General features: G+C 30.8%; 1 non-coding gene across 1 annotated transcript; it reads right to left on the reverse strand.

Moving 5' to 3' along the window:
- Nucleotides 1-7,581: 7,581 nt before the first annotated feature.
- Nucleotides 7,582-7,745, reverse strand: LOC145271708 (U1 spliceosomal RNA). Its single transcript, XR_013866099.1, has one exon. It is a non-coding gene; the product is annotated as a U1 spliceosomal RNA (small nuclear RNA).
- Nucleotides 7,746-8,314: the final 569 nt, after the last annotated feature.

Genomic DNA, 8,314 nt, shown 5'->3' on the forward strand with positions numbered 1-8,314 from the left:
AAGCACTTGATAGAACATAGAACACTTGATAGAAATTCAACGATTGACTCCTGATGAGCTTGTTCATGTAAGGGGCCTCTAGAGTCTTCCCGACCTTATTTAAAGCGCTATATATATATATATATATATATATATATATATATATATATATATATATGTATATATATATTATATATATATATAGTAAGTTATAAAATACATATGGCGATTAGGCTACATTGAATATTCCGCGTTTCATCCACTCTAGGACTCTACAGACATGCACATAAGCCTGAAGAGTCCTAGAGTGAATGAAATGTGGAAGATTCAGTGTAGCTTAATCGCCATATATATTTTATAACTTACTATCTCTAGTAGGTATTGAGCACTTGTGAAGACAATACTTAAAGTTTACACATACATTTTACTTTCATATATCAATTTTATGTGAGTAAATGAAGTAGTTATATATATATATATATATATATATATATATATATATATATATATATATATATATATATATATATATGTAAAATGGGGTAAGAAATTCTAACGAGAGAAAGATGTATATTTAAATAAGGGGGTGGTCACCAACAATGTGTATTTTTTAACATTATTTTATTATTCCGTGTTTTGATTTTTCATTAAAAATTATATTTAGATCATTGTAATAATGTTTTTAAATCATTGCAATCGTTTTTAACGCGTTTCAGACGGTCTGTGAAGCGTCCTCTTCAGAAACTATTTAAAATGTTTAGAATATATTCAAGATGTGTTAAAAATGTAAAAGAACATTTTCGTAGTTCATTTGAAATGTTTCCGAGAGGTAGAAAAATGTGTAAATGATTCTACTTTTCATTCGTATGTTCAATTTTTGTATACTGGTTCATTCGGCTGACCGTGGTCACTACTGTCTTTTGTTTCTCTCTCTCCCTCTCTCTCTCTCTCTCTGCTTGTGTTTCTATTTATCTTTCTTTGTTGCTTCTCATGTTTTTCCTTTTTTATTCTTACTTGAGTGGAGGTGAGGGGGCCATTGGTACTTGGTCAACTGGGTGCATAGGGTAATATGTGTGTGTATGCGTGTGTGGGGTGTTTTCTTTTATTGGTTTGAAGAATATATGTTCTGTTTTATAGTATTATAAAGTTATTTGCTTCCCTAGGAAGGTAACTGTGATCAAAGGTCGTTCCTAATGTGTGTGTGTATGGTAGGGGGGACCAGCTCCTCTGAAATAAGGGTAGGAGTGTTTTCATTCAATTTTGATATTTATTTTTTGGATTCTTGGATTTTAGTATTGTGATTTTTCGTTTCAGTCTTAGACTGTTAAGGTATTCTTAATATTATGTTTGTTTAGATAAAGAGGTGTATTTATAAATATACGTAGGGGATTTGTTAATGTTTCTATTTATTTGCCTCCCCATGTGGGTACGACCAGACGCAGGATTGGTTCTTAGTGTGAGGAAAATCTCAGAGGGGAGGGGCCACTTGGAGAGGTATAGGTATGGGAGGAGGGATGATAGAAGGGATGATATTTATCTCAGTCATAAAGGATTTCTCCTCCACTGACTGAGTGTATGTGTGTGTGTTTTAATGTGTCGGTCCTGATTTATGTATGGGTGTGTATATGTATATTAACGTGCATTTCATGTTTTTGTGTGTTGATATTAGGCTCTGTTTAGTTCGGGAGAGAATCTTGTTATGATTTTTTTTCCTGTGTAAGTAAATAAAAATAATTGTCTGTTTGGAAGATTGGCATTATTTTGAACCTAATTCCACTGCATGTGTGTACGTGTTTTGAAACAGAGGTGTCTGTTATCTGCAATTTTGATGTTGCTCTTATGCAAGGCCACTCTATTGCTGGAAATTTTGGTGGCGCCTATGTAGAATTTATTGCATGCTGTGTATCTTAGTGCATATACTACATTTATGAAGGTGCAATTAAGATCCTTTTTTATTTTGAATGTTTGTGTTGGGTTTTTGAATGTGTATGTATTTCCTTCTATTATTATGTCACATACTCCACATCGCGGTTAATTGCATTTTGTAACCCTTTTGTAGTGTGTGGAACGAGTTTTTAGGAAGTTAAGATGTGTTTTAGGTTTTTGGGTTGGCGTTTGCTTTTTATTATTTTTGTTGTTTTAAGTATGTTGTTTAGTTTATCGTTCTGATTGAGGAGGATAAGTTTTTTTTGTTATCTGTGTAAATAGTTTTGGGTTGTTTGTGTTGTGTATAGAGACGTATGGTAAAATTTGTTCTTTGTTGTATTCTTTTGGGATTCTTAGTTGATCTGTTAGATTTTTCAGCCAGTTCAATACCTTTCTGTATTAGTGGTAGTGGATATCATCTTTTCCGCAGGGTTATTTGCAGTTCATTCAGTCTAGTCGAACGGAGGTTTCTGTCTGTTACTATGGTGCAGACTCTATGTGCTAGAGAGTAGCGTATTGATTTTAGACAGTTTTTAGGATGGTGGTTTTTGAAGTGGAGATATTGTTGAGTGTCTGTGGGTTTGTGGTAGAAGTCTGTAATTATGTTGTTGGTTTTGATTGTTACACGGATACCTAGGAAAGGTAGTTCTGTGGGGCTTTGTTCTAGTGTGAAGTTTATTTTTGGGTGTAGATTTTGTAGCAAAGTGTGAAGTTCTCTGATATTCCCTCCATGTGGTCCTCCAGAGGATAAAGCAGTCGTCTACGTATCTTTTCCAAGATTTTATGAAGAGTGTTTTTATATTGTGCCCGTATTTCTGCTCTATCCTTTCATAAAGGGTCTCTTCTAGGAAGGCGAGTGTAAGGGTGGAATATGTTGGTGCCATTTTAGTACCCATTGCTGTGCCTAGTATTTGGATGTAGTTGTCTTTATTGAATTGGAAGGAGTTGTTATTGAAGATTATGTCAATGCCACGAATTGTTTATTGAATCTGGGGTGTAACACAGACTTTACACCCCAGATTCAATGCATCTATGTTACCACATTATATTTAAATGGTATTTTAACATTAAAACCCCACTCCCATGTTAAAAAAGGATTTCTAAATAATAACGTTGTTTCAGCACGGTAACATAGATGCAGACGTATGTAAAATAATGGATAAACAATATAAAAAATAAACAAAAATCAAACAAAATTCTTTAACAACAAAAAAATTAAATCATGTGTTGATGGTAAACATTATTATTCTAATAGAAATCACATTTTACTAAAATAAACATATTTTTGACGAAAATATAAATGTAAGGTTCTGGCACTTGTACAGTTTAATCAAGACATTTTTAAATGAGAATATCGAAAAAAAGGTTATACTGTACGTATCTGTTTTGGACTGAAGATCTCCAAAGAAATTTCACTTAATTTGATCGAGTATTTATTTATTTTATTTTTTTTGTTTTTGTTTTTTTTACAGCGGAAAAACATGTTTTTTTTATGACAGCGCGTTGAAAATAGTCATCTAGGAATTTTTGAATACGTCAAGGGGAGATAACTCAATTTAAAGCGTTGACACTCCCTTGCCATCTTTAATATTAGCTTCTCTTCCTAAAAATCGAACTTTTTGCTCGGTATCATAACAAATTGTTTTTGTTCGCTGTATAAAAAAAAAAAAAAAAAAAGAAAGAAAAATACCATTTTTTAATGTCCTTATTAAACTGTATAAGTACCGAGATTTTTATGATCGGAGCTTCTGTTCACGTTTGTTATAAAGCATGGCGGAATCAATATTTTTATTGAATTGCAAAAAAATAAATAAAAAAATAAACTTATTTTAATGTTTAAGATTAATTTTAAAATGTACAAAATACAAAATAAAACTTACCTTGCATTTCATGAATTCAATACGAAAATAAAATCAGGATGAATTCGTTTTTTTTTTGTTTTTTTTTTGTAATTCTTTTGTGTTCAACACAGAAAATTTGCTTTGTTTGTTATGATTTCTTTACTAAATTGATACAACTTTTGTTTTTGTGTGTCCAATTCATTAAGAAATAAAATATATGAAAATATAAAAGAATCCAAATTAAAAGTAGAAAAACACGATTTTAACGTGAAATTATTTAAAAAGAAAATCAACTGCTAAAGAACAAAGAATTTAGGTCATCGTAACACGGTGTCATCAATATTTCATTCCTTATGTAAAAAATGTCGGTTAATTAGTTAAGTGTGCCGAATTATTTTGTTCCTTGTGTAAAAATATCCGTATCTGTGTGTCACGTTTCGCGTAATCATCAGTTTAATCTTTATTTTGTACCTCGTGTAAAAATGTCCGTTCATTATTTAAATGTGCCGAATTGTTTTCATATCAAGTTTAGATTATATTTGGGTAAAATCCATTGAGAGCGTATGGTGATTATATGAAAAAATAAAGCTGTGTACGCATTGTAAATGTTTCTTTTTTGTGTCTTATGTTATACATTAGTAGATTAGGGGTCATTTCGAGTTAAAAGTTTTTTTTTACTGCACTAATCTGAACTAGAGAAAATCATGATTAAAATGTGTATGTCTCGTCTAAATAACTAACGATAATTCTCTGATATGGGCAACCAGACAGGTGATCAAAAAGTCAGATCGAGCGAACCGGAAAACGAAATGAAATTGACAACTTCAAAACAAAAATGAGTACCTTTTTACTTGACTAAAAAAAAAAAAAAAAAAAAAAAACTTACTCGGCGAGAACACGACTGTTTTTGCTTTAATAAGTATTTTTTAGGGTTTGTATTATTGTACACATAGATTCGAAAACGTTGTCAAAAAACAAATATATAACAAATAAATGCTATCAAAGGCAAGGTAAGTTACTTTTCTAACAAACTGGATATATTTTTGTGTTTTTATTAAATGTAACATGTTTATTCAGCTCGAAAACCATACAGTGTTTACCGATGTATTGGAAAATTCCAGATGGAATCTGACTCTCTCTTTAACACGGTAAGTTTGGGAAAAGGTGTTATGAATTAAAAAAAACTGGATAAAATACTGTTAGAAAATCGCTCAATATATGTTACCGTGACATAGGTCGACATATATTTGGCGGTTTTCTTAACAGTATTTTGTCTGTTTTTTTATTTATAACACCTTTTCTCAAACTTTCCGTGTTAAAGAGGGGGTGAGGCGCCATCTTGAATTTTCCAATACATCGGTAAACACTGTATGTTTTTCGAGCTGAATAAACATGTTACATTGAATAAAAACACGAAAACTATATCCAGTAAAGTAGAAAAGTAACTTATCTTGCCTTTGATAACATTTATTTGTTATATATATTGGCAACTTTTTCGAATCTATGTGTACAGTAATACAAACCCATTTTTTATTCAAACGTAACAAATAAAAATTTCAATTTGGCTTGAACTTTGCGGTTTTCGGATAATTTTTTATTTTTATTATTGTTTTTTAGCCGGATTTAACTAACAAACAAAACAAAACAAAAAGAATTTTGGTACCTATGCACTTATGTTACCGTTATTTTCTATGGTTTAAATGCCTTCTCAAACGTTTGAAGTGTTTCTAATGTTTTTACCTATAACTATAATCTTTGTCAAAAAAAAAAAACGGCCAAAAAATATCCAACAAGAAAATAAAACATAAAATAATCCGAAAAGCACAAAGTTCAAGCAAAAAAAACAAAACAAAACAAAACAAAAACAAAAAGGCCAGTTGTCAATTAGGTCCCATTTCGTTTTCCTGTACGCTCGATCTGACTTTTTGATCACCTGTCTAGTTGGCCATATCAGATATCCATCGTTAGTTATTTAGACGAGACATACACATTTAAATCATGATTTTCTCTAGTTCAGATGGGTTGCAGTAAATAAACTTTTAACTCGAAATGAGCCCTAATGTACTAATGCATAACATAAGACACAGAAAAGAAACATTTATAATGCGTACACAGCTTTATTTTCTCATATAATCACCATACGCTATCAAGGGATTGTACCATAAAATATATGAATATATAAAACTAAGATTTATTTATTTTTTATTTATTTGGATTAGTCGAACTACTGTTAACATCCAAGTGCCTATTGAGTAAATTCGTTTTATTGTTTATTTTTATAAAACAAGATTTCTTTCTTGTGTTTTCGTTTTTTTGTTGTTTTTTTTTGCGCTGACGAACTGAGTAAGTCACGCATGTCGAAGTTGCTTTGATTAATTAAACTCTTTACGACTAAGACAATTATTTTTACAATATAGTGTGCCAAATAATTGTGTCAGGCGTCTGTATAATCGTGTTTAATTTTTAGTCGTGAATAATTAGTAAAATCAAGGCAGGAACTAATAAAAAAAATAAAGTTGCTTATTTTTTATACACATTGTTAACGAAAAACAAATCGGAAAATATGACACACATAATTGGAAAAAAAAATCATATTAAATAAAAGTTTTCTTTTTTTAAAATACGTTTTGTATCAATTTAAAAATGTATTCGCCAAAAATAACTTCTTGATTGAAATTTGAGTAAATTCATTTTATTGTTTTATTTTGGACCAAGTAAAGAATAGAGATCTTGTAGCAGAAGACGACGACCGGCGTACATTTCAAGTGGCACTGGTGGTTCGAGTATAACGACATTGCGTAGGTTGTTTGTAAACATGTCAAATAGAAGGCATGGTCAAATGTTTGCGAGCAAGATTTTTTTATTAATACATTTACAAACTTTTTAAAATTTAAAATGAAAAAAATATATATTTACAAAACATATTTTGGTATACCCATATTTTTAATATTAAATATTTACAAAACTTTTAAAGGTTAAAAAACTTTCTTTTTTTACACAAAACTTTTTAATGTAACAAAACGAACGTATTTAAACAAAATATATTCAAATAAATGGGTGTCTCTCTGAGTGCGTTTCTTTTAAATATATACGAACTTTTAAATAAAACTAATATTAATAATAATAATAATAATAATAATAATAATAATAATAATAATAATAATAATAATAAAAAGAATGAGCTATATTAATTACATAACATTAAAAACTGACGTTGTAACTGAAAATTTCTGACGCTGATTTCTCCTGTCTATTAAAAAATACATAATTAATTTTTTTTTAATAAACTTATTTAAGCCAAACTTTTTAATAGCAAAAACAAAATCTCCGTTTTAATAAAACATCGTTTATTTGCCAAACACAACATCAGCTAATCCTTTCACAATTAGGTTGAGAGAATTGAGTCTTTTTCACAGATAATTTACAACATCCGCCTCCCCTGAAATTACTATTTTGTCAACTGAATAAGTCAGAATGCATAGTTCAACTTGTTTTAGATGTCAAATTTCTTGGCTTATGGCTGGTTTTTCGAATTCTGATGTGGAGACTGTTAGAGATCTATATCGAAAAAAAGTTGAAAGTGACAGCAAGTCGGATTTCTTATTCTTACGAGATTGATAGGTTCTGGAAAAAACGTTAGTGATATTTACATGCAGATCAGATAATATCTGGACGTTAGAAATGATGTGGATGATATCCTGGTCGAGAGAAACGGGCTGTTTTGTGGCGTGTATCGAAATAGGCAACTGGGAATTAAAAAAAGAGGATGTCCTTACACAAATCGATGGTTTTCTGCTCAAAAGAAGCGGGGGGGTATCTGATTTTGATTGCATTATTGAGGTGAGCGCGTACGCAAACCCATCACTTAAAAATAGTGCACCCGAGTCATCCACATTTTGAACGATCTCAAAGATGAAACCAACCGCAGTGCAATGGAAGAGTTCCGCTCTGGTGGAACGACCATAATGATCACCGTTTAATCCTATGCAAGGTTAATATAGGTATTTATTTGCTTCCCCATGAAAGCAAATGTGAGACAAGGTCGGTCTTAATGACAAAAAACATTTCCCTAAGACAAGGTAAGCATATTTTTTTTGTTACCACAACTGTTTTTATATCACACTCTTATACTCACCACCAAATGGATATCAATACAATGCTAAAATACCTCCATATATTTTGGCAAAATTTTCATTCATCAATAACAACAATTCATTGCAATATATTTACTATCATTTAAACTTACCAACATTTTCACTAAATTCTTCAATTCTGAAAGAAGCTTACATTTTACCCTACTATGATTCAATGTCAAGGTCGTTTAGAGATGAACAACATAAATTCACAACAAAAACAGATCCCGATGGTCTGCCTCATGAATTGTATTTGAGATTTTCTCTCATGTTGATGAATATTCGGTTGCCGAGGGTTTCATCCCAAATCAATTCAAAGAAGTGATCATATTGCGGAGGAAAACGGATAGGTATTGCAGGAAAGAATTAGATGATTACGGACAAATAACAGCTAAGCACAAAGCTAAAGATTCCGACCAAGTTTCTATCAAATCA

The sequence above is a fragment of the Euprymna scolopes genome, chromosome 46 (genome assembly GCF_053919585.1).
Source record: "Euprymna scolopes isolate OS-2025 chromosome 46, ASM5391958v1, whole genome shotgun sequence".
NCBI lineage: Eukaryota > Metazoa > Mollusca > Cephalopoda > Sepiida > Sepiolidae > Euprymna > Euprymna scolopes.